General features: G+C 41.8%; 1 protein-coding gene across 3 annotated transcripts in view; it reads right to left on the bottom strand.

Annotated features, from left to right (window-relative positions):
- The window catches only part of asxl3 (ASXL transcriptional regulator 3), a 153,386-nt gene that overhangs the window by 113,288 nt on the left and 24,175 nt on the right, over window positions 1-15,923 (bottom strand). Inside the window, exon 2 of one of the 3 annotated variants that reach the window (XM_062980397.1) lies at window positions 1,497-1,559. The exons of the other annotated variants lie outside the window; for them this stretch is intronic. The gene's annotated coding sequence lies outside the window, so the exon portion shown is untranslated. The remainder of the gene's footprint in view (window positions 1-1,496; window positions 1,560-15,923) is intronic. 3 annotated transcript variants of the gene reach the window in all.

Consider the following 15,923-nt stretch of genomic DNA (forward strand, 5'->3'; position numbering starts at 1 on the left):
AGATAATCATGGGCATCAACTAGTGAAATGTATGAGAAAATCTTTACATGGCAGAGAAGTAGAAATATGGATCCCACTTAAGATTATAAATGAAAGGAGCAATTGCTTAGAGATGGTAGAATAAGAGGAATAATATATGGTGCTGCTTGAAAAAAAAATCAGTAATATCTCTCTCTTTTTTTAAAAAAAATCCATTTGCTGTTGACTGGGTTTGAAAAACAGCATATTATCTTTCAAATTTTTACAATATGAATAACATGGGGAAAAAAACTAGAAAAACACTGTAACTTGTTCCTGAAATATACATTCCAGTTCAGCTCAGTTTTCCATTCCTTTGCCTTTTATGAAGGAGTCCCTGTTGATATATATAACAGTTCTGCTTAGCGAGAATGAAGGCTTCTACTTCCTTCACTGTAATTTCCAGATACTCACCCATGCCTTTCTCCCCAGTTAACACACTACTTGATCCCAGGTATGTAACTGATCAAACAAAGGCCATGATGACAGTAAACATGACCTCTATGGATATTATTATATTATTAAGGCATGCACATCTACATGAGGAATAGGCCATTCATTCAGAACATATATTCAAACAGTCCAAAATTGCTTTTGTGGTACCTTAATTGAATGCTACCGTGGACATTAGTATAGCTATCTATTTAGGAACAAATTGTAATGGTCCAAAAATAGTAAACACAAACAACTATAGCAGGGAATTCTTCCAACTTGCTCAAGGAAGTACCACTGATTAAACAATACCATTTTCCAGACACCATACCTGTTGTCCTCAGGTTCATCATGTCTACTCTTTTCAAGCCTGTTGTGCTATAACACACTAGACTAGCAAAAGCTCAAAGATAATCTATGCTAAACTGTAAGATCATCAAAATATAAATATGATAAGAATCCTAGAGATAAAAGTCTCAATAAAATCATAGGTAAAACAATTTAATACTGGATGGTTTTTTAAAACACCAACAACAATATTATGTTTAGCATACCTTTTCATTTAGCTATGCAAGCCTACTCTTTCATTCTAAAGTTGAAGTCTACACTTCCTGTCCTGCCCTTTCTAGTTCAAAACATGGTGCATCAGTCCATCTTAGTATTTCATGTAGTATTTCTACTTAGCATTTCAGCATTAGTGTTCCAATTCCTGCATTAGAGTGAAACTGAACCAAAAACTTTGGAAGCCAAGTTGAACTGCCAAAGAAATACAACTTCAGATAAAATATAACACCAAATATTTGTTGCGTACAGAGCAATGCCCAATTAAAGGTGATGTAGAACCTCAAAAGGTTTTTGAAAGAATAAAACTTTATAAAAACAAGGAGGAGGAGAATGAAGTGAGGGCTAAGGCAAGAAGGCAAGAAACTCAACTGAACTGGAAATATTCCAGAGTTTAAACCGAATGGACTTCAAAAGGGGAAACTATACTGAACTGGACAAGGCTATGATGGATATTGGGTATACTTCAAGGTGGGGTTACTCACTGTGGAGGACTCCCTGTTTCTCTTCCCGTGTACAGGCCCTCAGCACACCTGGGCAGCTCCTCCCTGAAATTGAGAGAATTTGGGTAGCCCTGTCCCCTTCTCTATGACATCACAATCTATTCTATATAGGAAGTGCTCACATCAGGTGTTACAGCACAGGTTGGATGGAAATTTCATGTCCACCTTGACCTTAGAAGAGAGAGGAGGAGGGAATGAGCTGCTCTGAACTGTGAGAAAACAATGGGCAGATGAAAAGATGGACACAAAAGGTCACTGCTATAAAGACACAGCACAAACAAAGCTGACAGCGCAGTATATGCAACACAAAGATTTTAGTCAATCCACAAGGCAGCATTACAACGACCACAGTAAGGAACAAACAGGGCAGGATGCAATGATGTTCCAGGATGCTGAATATATTAGAAAGACTGAGCATGAAAAAGGCAAAAAAGAAAAAGAAAAAGTAGCCCATTGTGCCTATCTCTTTGTTTTCCACATATTCCAGTGTGGGCTGGGCTTTCAACCATCATGATGAATTCATTATTTTTGTTCACAGAACTTATTGGCAAAGCAGCTAAGGGAATAACACTGTTTCCACATAGCAAGAGACAAGTATTTCTTGATTCTGAATATTTTTAAATTCAAGAGACAACTGTATTCTTTGGAAAGAGCAAGTATGTTTTATATGCTGCATTACACGAGGAAGTTTTTCATGCACAATTAAAATATCTACAGCTTAACATCTTACTCATGAAAGAGAATTTAAGCAAAAGATAAATATTACAGCAACACTGAAAGGGAGCCTAAAATGATTGTTATAGTCCAAGTCCACATCTTTATCCTTAGCGTGATCTACCAGGTGGTATAATACTCTGTCTCCTTAGCTCCCACTTGTGATTAGTACCATCTTTCCTTGATTTTACTTGTCTAAAATGAGATATGTTAAAAAATAGCCATTCAGATAGAGAAAAAAACTTGAAGTTCTCTTAAGTGACACGGGGAGGTTGATTACTGATTAGAGACAGAAACTGCTCAACACATTTTGTCCAGATCATAGTCAATAATCACAATACAAATGACCTTCAAACTATTTAAAACCAAAGACTCAATAGCCAATGACATATTTCCATACAGAGTGACCAGTTTGCCCTATAGTACTGTAGATAGTTCTCACTTAGGCCCCATCAACACTGCCATATAATCCAGTTTGAATCTGCATTATATGGTCTGTATAGACTCATATAATGCAGTTTAACTGCATTGACCTGCACTATCCTATGATATATATGTGAAGGGTTGTCCAGTCCTAGTCCAGTTTCAACATGAAGAACATAAGGGACTTAGAAAAAAAAGGGAATGGGGACCTTGAAGTTGCCTTAAGCAATTTGTGCCTGGAAAACAGACTGAGAAGACATGCTACCTGATCACAGTATACATTTTAGGAAATTATAATTATTTAGTAATTATTTTTAAAGTTGCATGTGTATTAAAATGTGCAAGCTGTGATAAAATTATGATTTTTTTCCTTTCTTTTTGGTGATACAGAAGTGGAGACTTCATCTTCCATGATTGCTAGTTCCCCCATTATTATCCATCCAACCACTTTAACTTCTTTTGATGCTCCCCTCATGTGAGGCAGTCATCCCACAAGATGGTTAATATATAAGAAGTATCTATCTGCACTTCTGGCGATCAACTCTTTCCTACTAATTATTCACTTAATTAAATACTACTACAAAAAACCCACAAATTTAACTGCTACAAGTTAACCTCATGTGACTATGGTAGAAAGATATTAGGATTGCATAGGAGTCTGCCAGACAAGAGCTGTGTCTGGAATCTACTAGATAACTTTGGTTTAAAGGGCTCCACAGCTGTCCATATGGCTGGCTGGGCTGATGGCAAATCAGGATAATTGTCAACAAGCAGCTCCAATGAGATGTAGCAAGCCTCTGCCTGGGAATTACTTGCTGGCAATGACACAGTGATGGATTTGCTGATAGTGTGGGAAATCCACACCTCAAAAACCCGCAGGATCACTCTGGAGTTTCCTGGAGCAAGTCTCATTTTCTGTTGATCCAGATTAATGGCTGGATTCAGTAGTTCTGCTACAAATCCAGCTGTACACTTTGTGGAGTCCCTTCAGCAACTGGGGGGGGGGGGGGTGGAAAATCACCAGCAAAACGGAAGGAGTGCATGGTGCCTTGCAGCAAGCCATACAACCTCCCTCCTTTCCCCATCACATGGGGGCATTGGGGCAAGGTGCCCTATTGCTTCCCCCATAAGATAGGTGAAAGTGTGGCAAGGCATGTTGACATGTTGCCATTTCCCCAATCAAATGGGGGGAAAGCCTGAAAACCATAAGTAGCTCTATCGGAGCTACTTAAAAGACAAATTCACATTGTGGTGGCAAGGAAGCTAGAATGCAACACTTCCTCAATGCTTCACCCACAGATGGGACAGGGTCTCGGACTGCGTCTCTGATGGGGTCCATTGAGATTTGTCACCAAAAAGGAGCCCCAGTATAAGAAGGTCAAAGAAACCTCAGTGTGATGAGATGGCAGCTTCCTCTATTGAAATTACTGGTAAATTCCCTTACATGACATTGAGCATACATTTTTACTTCATTCAGACTGTTTTAATAATAATATTTTCTCTGTTATTACTGTTTTGTTGTTGATTTTAAATATTTCTAACTTGTTTAGAAATATAGTAAAGAGGTAAAGGTTTCCCCTGACGTTAAGTCCAGTCGTGTCCGACTCTGGGGGTTGGTGCTCATCTCCATTTCTAAGCCGAAGAGCCAGCATTGTCCAAAGACACCTCCAAGGTCATGTGGCCAGCATGACTGCATGGAGCGCCATTACCTTCCTGCCAGAGCAGGTACCTATTGATCATGTTTTCGAACTGCTAGGTTGGTAGAAGCTGAAGCTAACAGCAGGAGCTCACTCCGCTCCCCAGATTCAAACGTGCGACCTTTTGGTCTGCAAGTTCAGCAGCTCAGCACTTTAACACACTGCACCACCGGGGGCTCCACGTTTAGAAATATAGAAGTATAGTAAATTTATGGACAGCTTATAAAAATAAAATATAAAAATATGGAAAATTATTGGATTAAAGCAGAGCACTACTATTGGTATATCGATCTGTCTTTTGTCCTATATACTGTAGATCCAAATGTTTGATCATACAGTCATCAAATCTGATTCATTTCACATGGAACATGGGGTGAAACACCACTTTTTCAGGATTGTAGGTAATATTAATTGAACTGTTTTTTCATTCAAGTCATAATCAAGGCAATCTACATCATTCCAGGAAATGCTGCATAAATATTCTTAAAACACAGTTTCTGGAAATGCTTGATCTTTCCCAAATCTTCATGCATATGGTTTGACCAGTAAAACAAAGCCTGTATTGTATGATTTATTTGTTATACTTTTAGACCACACAATAACCTAAGTTCCTTGAGCAGTATACATTGCAATATGGCCGAAATCCAACTACAATAGATCTAGTAAATCAATGGGAACTTGGCAAATGAACATTAATGTAAATTTCACTGACTCATTCTATTAAAGTTCAGACTAACAACTGCATTTAGGATTTACTGAAATCCTGTGTGTTGAACAACCACAACCATCATGATATATATAAAGATATAATGAAATGGGAACAACATCAGTAAGAGTAAAAAAAACACAACAAATAAAGTTACAGTAAAACGAACAGCAAAGTGGAAGATCTAAAAGCACAAAGACAATTCTTACAACTGTGATGCAAATATCAGGTAATTTTTTCTTTGGAAGGCATTTTACAAATATGGCATGATCACTGAAAAGGTCCTTTTGCCTGGAGTAGTCTGCTTCATTTCATTTGACCCCTAATTGTTATGTTAAGAGATGAGATGCTCTTTCAGGAAACCAGGCCTCCAGTTGTTTATAACACCAGTACTTTCCAACTGAGCCCAGAAATGGACTGGCAGGTGGCAAAGTACTGCCATAATATAATTATATCAACAAGGTTAACTTAGTAATCCAGTGTACTTTACTTCAAAGTTCTTGGAGACTGTTTCCTAAGGTAATCTTGCAAAAGGAGATTGCCAGCATATGCTTAACAGTTGCAAGGCTATTTCTGTGCAAATGTCCAGACAGAAAGGTAGCCAATAAAGGACACTCTATCTGAACGACCAATACCATCAAGACCTGTGGTAACACAATAAAATATCTAAGGATGCATCAAACCAACAAACCTGGGTCTTTAGAAATGGTAGGAATTATACAGTCTTCTAACACTGAAACTCAATGGTCAGCATTCTTCACCACTGACTATGCCACCAAAGGTTTTGGAACTTCCTGTCCAACATTAGCTGGCGAACCCTATGGTCCTCACCCCTGCTTTACGGTGAAAACAAGTCCCTTCAGAACCAAGTAGATATCTTTCCCATAGCAAATACTTATATCTTGTTTAGATTAAACTTTAGATTGGCCCTTACCCAGTTTCAACCCAAACACTAGTAGAAGCACTATGATATAAGAAACAGAATTCTTCTCACTAATTCCTTGCTAGCACACGATGAAGAATATAAGTGGGAGTAAAGACTTGAGTTAAATTTGGTGTGCAGGATGCTTGATGTCAAGAGTCAGACGCCAGTTAACATACAAAACAGAGTTTATTCCGAAGATAAGCCAAAAAATAACATAAACACAGGAAATATCCTTGAAACACTTCACTTATCAGTGTTTCGAGAGTAGATTGGACAATAATAACTCAAAAGCGAGCCACGCTAATTTCCCATGCTGGCATTCAATAAAAAACTAAATAACGCTTCAATTCAGCTTTGGAAAACAAATAGAGTTAATTGCTGGAAAAATAAACAAACTAGGAAAGCAGTAAAACTGCTTCCACGGTGCAGATAAGCCAAGAGCCTCAAAGGGATGATGAATAGCCGTCATCAGAAGAATCCAAGGTCAGGTCAGGAGGCAGCAGAAATTCCGAAAGACAAACCAGTAGTCAGAAGCTGGGAGAAGTAGTCAGTCAGAGGGTGAAGACAGAAGCCAGGTCAAATTCCAATCCAGAGTCCGAAGAGGGTGCAGTCATCCAAACCAGGTCCACGAAAAGGCACAAAGATGGTATCAGCAGATCCGAATCACAGTCCAAGTCCAGTCTTCACGAAAGCACAGAGATCCCAATGGCGCCTCAGCAACACCTTGCCACACGCAAAGTGCAGTGGCCAAACATTCCCATTTTATTCCCCTTCCTCCTGGGTGACCAAACACTCACACCCAAACACCAGGTGTCCCAAATCTACTCAGAGTCTGAACTCCACAAAGCTAGAGCTCGTGGATCTGGAGTACCTAGCAATTCGTCGGAGTCCCAATCATCCTGCCCACACTTAGCCCCATGAACACTTAAAGAACCATCCTCCCTTCTCCAAGCATCCCAATTGGGATCAGCTCCTGCAGAAACCCCAGGTTCAGAAGTATCCATAGGCCCCAAATCCCCAGACATCTCCGGTGGCTGTGCCCATTCAGTGCCCGCTTCCCCAGCCACCACCTGTTCCTCAGCATCCATCTCCCCATCTGAATCTTCCTCAGAAGATCCCCCATATAGCTCTCTAAGTCGCTTCCTGCGCAACTCCTCCAGTGAACCCTCATCACGAGGGTTTTTTCTTCCTCTTCGAATTCCATCACCATCAACCATAATCCCCGAAGGCGCAGTCACAACACTTGATGAGTTTGAACATTAAATGCAGAAGCCTAGGTATTTAAAAATCCGAAACCAATTATTTTCATGTGATGGAGGAAAGTTAGGACCTGGGCATTCCTTGAATCCTATCTTGGGAGAAAGGTGAAATACAAGTTTGAGCAAGAAACAAAATAAATAAATACATATATAAATAAAATTGCTGCTTGAATCCTAACTATTTACTCAACAAATCCCTGTCTTCAGTGCAATTTACTCCCAGTCATGTATTTTTAACACAACAAATATTTGTGGAGAGGAAAATATGAAAAGTCAAAAAGAAGAATTTTATACCATTTTCTTTTATGAACCTTTACCACATAAAATATTGTTAATAATTCTTTCTCAGAATTGTTTTTCCAGTCCAGATTCATTTAATTCACAAAACATGACATCTTATGTATTGCAGTCAATACTACTATGTACTGTTAGTGAACTGTGAAGAATGGAATTGGAACATCTTTGAAAAGCTCATAGCCAAGTCATTGTTTGTTATCCATGTGAGGGTATAATTCAAGTACAATACAAGAAAAAGGTAAATTGAAACAAAGATCACAACAATGATTCTTTGCTTCCTGGAACCAATGTAGAAGTGTTTATTTTTCATTTCCCTTATATTGGGTAATATCTCTGAGGATCATAATGGGGTGGGGGGAATAACTGCCTACAGTTGTAAAGACAATTTTGCTTCATTTGCCAATTGTATTAGCCTGGAAGTCACTTCACATTTCTATTTTCAGAACATATGGTAAGGATGATTGTTTTTAGGTTCCTGGTATAAGCATAGCAGCTGTCTGGGCTTTCATGTGAAGACCGTGAAACTTCAGGATACAAGGAAGAGAGATACTAAACATAGCTCCTTCCCCATTTACCTGATCCAAGCAGTCTTCTATGCAGATAAAGGGTGTGTCTACACTGTAGAATTAATGCAGTTTGACAGTAGTTTAACTGCATGGCTCAATGCTACGGAATCATTAGGACTGTAGTTTTACAAGGTCTTCAGCCTTCTCTACCATAGAGTGCTATCACCATTGAAACTAAGAATCCCAGAACTCCACAACATTGAGCTAGGAAAGTTAAATTGGTGCCAAACTGCATTACTTCTACTGTGTAGATGCACCCAAAAACAGATGCTGCTGTCCCCTTGGACAGCCCTTCTTTTATACTCTAGAACAGGGGTCCCCAAACTTTTTAAACAGGGGGCCAGTTCACGATCCTTCGGACCATTGGAGGGCCGGACTATAGTTGGCCACCAAGCAATAATAATAATAAAGAGGGGTGGAAGAGACCCTTTGGGCCATTGTCCAACTCCCTTCTGCCTTTGTGCACCAAAAGCACAAGCAAAACACCCCTGACAGATGGCTTCCCAGCCTCAATGTTAATAATAATAATAATAATAATAACAACAACAGTAATAAAGAGGTTTGGAAGAGACCCCTTGGGCCATTTAGTCCAACCCTCTTCTGCCTTTGTGCATCAAAAGCACAAGCAAAGCACCCCTGACAGATGGCCTCCCAGCCTCAATGTTAATAATAATAATAATAATAATAATAACAACAACAACAACAACAACAATAATAATAATAATAATAGAAGAGGAGAACCCTTGGGTCATTTAGCCCAACCCCCTTCTGCCTTTGTGCCGTGGGGGCCGGATAAATGGCTTCGATGGGCCGCATGTGGCCCCCGGGCCTTAGTTTGGGGACCCCTGCTCTAGAACCTTGGTTCCCAACGTAGGGCCCATGCCTCATAGGGGAGCAATTTGATTTTTAAGGTGGGCAATTGGAGAATGAATTATAAACAATGATTTCTTGCATTTTTTATGGTTCTAGGGGTCTCATTGCAGTGTGTGTATATATATATGAATGTGTGTGTGTGTGTGTGTGTATAGTGACATACACATTTTAAAAATTTAAATCAGAATGTACATCGTGGTCAACTGATGATAATGGAGAGGAGGAAAGGCCACTCATAGAGAGGAAGGAATGGTGAGACAGCATAAAGTTAACTAGAGAGTGCATGAGCACAGAAAAGTGAGGCAACTTGCATTCCAAACACCCCACTCCTCTAAGTGTCTTTTTCAAATTACAAGTTATACAAAATATAGAAAAATGACTTTTTGTTCTGCATATGAATGTAGAATGAATGTAGAATGTAGAATTGGATTTGGAAAAATCCAAAGCACAATGATTACTTTCATAGGTAAGGCAATACTTCTGTATGACAACACACAATCAGCTGAAAGAAAACTAACATCAGGTGATAAGATATTATTCTCGAATATTCTCAACAAAGACACACAATGAAGTTGTACACTGAAATTATCTTGAATGTGAGGTATCACAACCTCTGAGGATGCCTGCCATAGATGTGGGCGAAACGTCAGGAGAGAATGCTTCTGGAACATGGCCACACAGCCCGAAAGACATACAACAACCCTGTGATCCCGGCCATGAAAGCCTTCGACAACACAGCAGAGGGTTTAATTTTTGTCAGTCTTGGAGAGATTCTGCAAACTTGGAAAATCTGATAATGGTGGCCTTGTTGCATGAACTACCATATTTCTCCAATTCTAAGATGCTATTGATCGTAAGATGCACACTAATTTCAATACCACGATGGGAAAAAGCTGTATTTATTTATAAGAAAACACCTACAATTCTAAGACGCACCCCATTTTAGAGATGTTTGTATGAGGAAAGAGGGGTATTAAAATTATTAGAATGGATGGCATGTTTGTATCTTTGTAATCAATCAGCCTGTGCTATGGTTACTATCCATTAAGCATGCTCTTCAAAAAGAGAGAAAAAGAGAACCCACTCCCAAAAACAACCTGTCTGTGAGCTCTGTGGAGGTCGTGTGGGGGAGGAGGAAAGGTGGTCACCGGTTTCCCAGGGATAAGCGCAACAGAATCCTTGTGACCCTGGAGAAGAATAGGTGTAGTAACCTTCAGGGCAGAAGGTCCTGCTACTTAACGCAAGATCCGTTAACGGTAAAACCTCAGTCATCCAGGATCTAATCCTGGATGAACGGGCGGATCTGGCCTGCATCACCAAGACCTGGTTGGATGAGCTGGGTGGGGTAAACAGGGCCGGCCCTATGTAATTTTCAAGTGTAAGCGAACAGAATTTTGGCGCCCCCCCAACCAATCACTGAAAAATAAAAGCGTTGGATAAGTGAAAATGTTGGATAATAAGGAGGGATTAAGGAAAAGCCTATTAAACATCCCATTACATTATGATTTTACAAATTAAGCACCAAAACATCATGTTTTACAACAAACTAGCTGTGCTCGGTCACGCGTTGCTATGGCGTAGGTAGAGGGTGGATGGCCATCTGTCAAGAGTGCTTGGATTGTGTCCTGCATGGTAGAAGGGTTGGACTGGATGACCCTTTGGGATCTCTCCAAACTCTTGGATTGTATGGTTGTATTATGATTATTATTGTTTTTATTATCTTTATGATTATTATCATTATTATGTAGAGGTTGGATGGACATGTGTTAGGAGTGTTTGGATTGGTAGAAGGAAGTTGAACTGGATGATCCTAGGGGGTCTCTCCTAACCTTAGGATTCCATGATATTGTTATTGTTATTGTTATTATTTACAGGCTGGATGGCCATCTGTTGTGTGTGCTTGGATTGTGTCCTCTATTGCAGAAATGGTTTGGGCTGGATGGGATTTAGGAGTCTGTCCTAACTGTATGATTGTCTGATGGGATTATTATTATTGTGGAGGTATTGGATGGGCATCTGCAAGGAGTGTTTGGATTGTGTCCTCCAGGGGAGAAATGGGTTGGACTGGATGGTCTTTAGGGGTCTGTCGAAACTGTTTGATTCTGTGATGCGATGTTGATTATTATTATTATTATTATTATTATTATTATTATTATTATTATTATTACGGAGAGGCTGGATGGACATCTGCCAGGAGTGTTTGGATTGTGTCCTCTTGTATGGTTGAAGGAAGTTGAACTGGATGTTTCTGAGGGGTGTCTCCAAACCTTAGGATGTTATGATATTAGAGCAGTTGGATGGCCATCTGTGTTGAGTGTTTGGATTGTGTCCTGTGTTATGGTAGATGGAAGTTGAAGTGGTTGTTCCTGAGTGGTGTTAGAGAATGCTCGGATTTTATGATAGTACAGTGGTTGGATGGCCATCTGTCTGGACTGTTTGAATTGTGTCCTGTTTTATGGTAGGAAGAACTTGAGTGGGAAAGGAAGAGGGTGGGTGTTCTGGCAGTGGTGGCGTGGCGTTTTAAAATCTCTGGCATTCCCCTTTGGGGGCGAGCTCTGCCGCCACCGTTAGGCCGTTTTTCCTCCTTCCCCCCTCCCCCCTCCAGGGTCGATAGGTGTCCCAAGTCAAGGAGGGAAAAAAGCGGCAGTTTCACCGTCCTCCTTCTCTCCTTCCTGATACCTCCTCGGATGGGAAGCCCATCTAGCTCTTGTCTGTTTGTGTGAAGGGAAGGAAAAGAAACTGCTGCTTTTGTCTTCCTCCATCCCTCCTTGTCGGTAGCTTCCGTTTGTCGGATCTGTAGAATAGTGAAAACCACCGATTTCACCGTTCTCTTTCCCTGACACTTAGGAGCATGCGGGGAAGTTGTGAGACGGTGAGCGGCAGTGTGCCAGGGCTGGTGGCCAAGATGACAGTGGTCGCGGTGGCCGGCGAGTGAGGAAAACAGAGGAATTCCAGACATGAGTCAATCAGGGGCAGCGTACGCCTCCAAACAAAGCATTCCCCCAGGCAGGAAGAAGCCAGGACATGAAGTTTGCAATGCCATTAATGCTAATCAAGGTGATTAATAGCATTCACACCTGCCTTCAACGGACAAAAATTCTTTCTCCCATTCTGGAACTTCCACAGATGTTTAATATAAACCTTCCTCGCTTAGTTTTTTCCAGAATACCTCACAACCTCTGAGGATGCCTGGCATAGATGTGGGTGAAACATCAGGAGATAATATCTCTGGATTCTGGCCCTGCAGGCTGGGAAACACACAGCAACCCTCAATCAGAGAAGAGTCAGTAAGAATATTACACAGAGTCAAGTTGTCTGAAAGGTGGCTTGGATGTTTGCTTCTACTTGCTCCAAAAGGCTATGGCTGGCTGCTTTTAACTACAATGTTCTGACAGTCGCAGATGCAACAATGTTTCAGAAGCCCATCTCACAGGTGTGGGAAGGTGGCCTGTGATTGTGTCTGAGGGTGTGTTCTCTGGAGTCTTGCTGAAATGGAGGGGAATTCAGCTGTGTCTCCTGGCAAAGGGCCAGAGAAGGGCTGTGTGCAAGTCTTCTGCTCCTTCAGGGGAGGCAGGCTCTGCAGGGTGGGCAGGGGAGTGTCGAATGAATGAGAAGCTGAAGCTCAGTAGTAGGCACTTGAAATGCAGAGTCGTGACTCGTGGAAAGAAGTTATGCAACCATACCAGCAGAGAGAGAACCTATTATCCTGGTTGGAAAGGAAGTGGTTTTGGCAAATTGGATCTCTTGATTTAATTCAGTGTACTGGCAAAGTGCAGCAAGGTGCATGGCTAACTGGAGGGTTCATTGCGTGAGGAAGGCTGCAGCTACACTGTAGAAATAATACAGTTTGGACCCACTTGTAACTGCATGGCTCTATGGTATGGATTCATGGGAGTTGCAGTCTTGCAAAGTCTGTAGCCTTCTCTGCCCAAAAAAGATGCTGGTGCAGCATCAAACTGCCGTTGCCATGATTCCATAGGATTGAAGCATGGCAGTTAAAGTGGGGTAGTCTACCATCCAAGTACTAAGGAGAGCTGACCCTGCCTAGGGTGCTTGTAGGGTATTTGGAAGTAATTCCTAAACAAACAGGGAACTTTGTTTGGGGAACCTAGCCAGCGGGGAGACCCTGACACATGTGCATGGCTACTAAAGAATATGTAGTTTTCATTCCCAGATAGATGCGTGCCAACAGAGAGAGGAGTATAACTATAGTAGAAATATTGGATAATAAGGAGGGATTAAGGAGAAGCCTATTAAACATCAAATTACATTATTATTTTACAAGTACCCAAACATCATGTTTTACAGTAAATCAACAGTAAAAGCAGTTCAATACATGGTAATGTTACGTAGGAATTACTATATTTGTGAATTTAGCACCAAACATTGAACTGGGATATAGGGCAGTGTGGACTCAGATAACCCAGTTCAAAGAAGATATTGTGGGTTATTCCGCCTTGATATTCTGAGTGATGGCTGTCTGGAAGAACCCTGAGTGTCCTTCTACACAGCCATATAACCCAGAATATCAAGGCAGATAATCCACATTATCATCTTTGAACTGGATTATATGGCAGTGTGGACTCAGATAACTCAGGTCAAAGCAGATATTGTGGGTTATTCTGCCTTGATATTCTGGGTTATATCGCTGTGTGGAAGAGTCCTGAGGGTCCTTAGGAATCCATAGGAATTAAAAGGCCACCGAAAGGGAATCTGGCCCCCGGTATTTAAAAAAACTCTAAAATCAGGACAGTAAGTAAAGGACAACACTCTGAAAATAGGGGAAATCCAGACAGGAAACAATCAGGGCCAGCTAACACCTCCCAACCAAGGATGCCCCCAGGGAGGAAGCAGCCAGGTTTTGAACCTGCAAGGCCATTAAATGCTAATCAAGCTGGCTAGCTGCAACATTCACACTAGCTTCAAACAGAGAAGAGCTCTTTCTCCCACCCTGGACTTTCCACAGATATATAAACCCACTTACCTAGCTTCCAACAGACCTCACAACCTCTGAGGATGCCTGCCATAGGTGTGGGTTTACCGTCAGGAGAGAAAGCTTCTGGAACATGGCCAGGCAGCCTGTAGACCTGCCTCGAGGGCGAAGGCCAGGCAGCGGCCGCAGAGGCAGGCCAGGCTGCGGAGGCAGGAAGGCCATGCCTGGGCGGAGGTGCCTCAACGGTGCCTCCTAGGCGCCCCCTAGAGGATGGTGCCTTCAGCAACCGCTTACTTCGCCTAATGGTTGAACTGCCCCTGGGGGTAAATCTTACCTAGCTGTGTCTTCCGGGTTTTGGGGTGCATCAGCAGGCCAGGCCTGGGGGGTGGTGAAGTGGGATTGCAGTGGTCTTTTGGCAGTCCATCCCCCTGGTCAGATGTACCATTCTGCAATCTACTGGGTTTGAGTGTGTCCACTTGAAGGTGAGAACTCGGGATAGCTTGGGGATTCTGCTGATGTACCGTCCACCCCGCGACACAGCAGTCTTCCTGCCCGAGCTAGCAGAGGTGGTCTCTAGCATGGTGTTGATTTCCCAGCGACTCATTTGGATGCCTCATGTATAAAACAAGACAGGCCCCACATTTTGGGCTTGTCAGAAAAGGCCCTGTGTCATATGAAGCAAGAACGCTTGTCTGGAGGTATTCCTGATAGAGCATTTAAACATGTTGGTGTTGGGGTTTGTGATTGTTATTATTGTTGCATTGATCCAAAGTAGAACATTAGGGCATGTTAAACCTTTGTCTATGATGTAGCCATCATGGGAGGCTACAATGCACCCCTGAGCTGGCTTAGGAGCTGGATGGAAGCTCTATGCTACTGACCCCCCATTAGCAGGATGTTGGCTGTACAGCCGAACAGGACAGAACCCGGTTTGGCACTGCTTGTCTACAACCTTTACTTTGTGCTTGTCGATCTGTATTTTGTGGTGCCCCCTTGAATGGAAATAGCACTGTTCATTCATTGAGCCAGGAATGATGTGCCAAGGCTATGGGAAAGAGGGGAGGAGGAGGAGGAATCACTTCCACCTTTTGCCTCTCCCTCAGTGCTCTGTATATCATCACTCCAGGCCCTGTGCTAGTTCCATCTGGCTCCATCTTCATGCCTGGTAGGCACCACAAACAGTGGATCGTAGGGGAAAGTTAGGTGCCACCCCTGTTGTGGTCACTTCTCAAATAGGAAACAGCATGGTTGATTACACATAACCAAAATTGCAGGTTACTCCTGAGAAAACTTCAGAGTATCCATGATGTTTGTTAACTGCAGTTCAAGGCTATGTTACGCACTATCAGCTCTGTGTCATGTAACCATCAGGTAGCTAATTCGAACTATTTAACTTCAGGTGCCAGTGAGAATGCATCCTAGGAAGTGGAACAATAGATTCAAACTGCAGAAAAAGAGATTCCACCTGCACATTAGGAAAAATGTTCTGAAATTAAGAACTGTTCAACAGTGGAATATACTGTCTTGGAAGATGGTGGAATCTCCATTTTTGGAAGACTTTAAATATAGATTGGGTTACCATCTGTCAGGAGGGCTTTGATTGGGCATTCCTGCATAGCAGGGAGTTTCACTGCATGGCCCTTGTGGTCTCTTCCAGCTCTATGATTCTAGTCCCTTAGAATATTATCACATCATTTCATTGCATGTATAAATGGGTCCAAGCATTTCACTGTCTCCTTAGTGGAAAAGTTATGCAAGTTCAGCATTTTTTCTGTGGCTACCTGAAGTCCTGGTGGACCCCGCTGTTGAGACAGACGTCTAGGTTTTATTTGCAACCAGATGCATTGAGCTTAGACTGCTGTGTGGTTTCTACTCACTACTAAAGCCTTACCCTCTGATGTCTCAGTAGTAGAAAACTACTGTTTTCTGCACTCCACAGTGTCCTTGCGGGTCTTATCATTTTATTTTATTTTTGCCCTTAAGGCACAACAATGTTGAATTGTTGGTCATTAAGTC

The sequence above is a fragment of the Anolis carolinensis genome, chromosome 4 (genome assembly GCF_035594765.1).
Source record: "Anolis carolinensis isolate JA03-04 chromosome 4, rAnoCar3.1.pri, whole genome shotgun sequence".
Taxonomy (NCBI): Eukaryota; Metazoa; Chordata; class Lepidosauria; order Squamata; family Dactyloidae; genus Anolis; species Anolis carolinensis.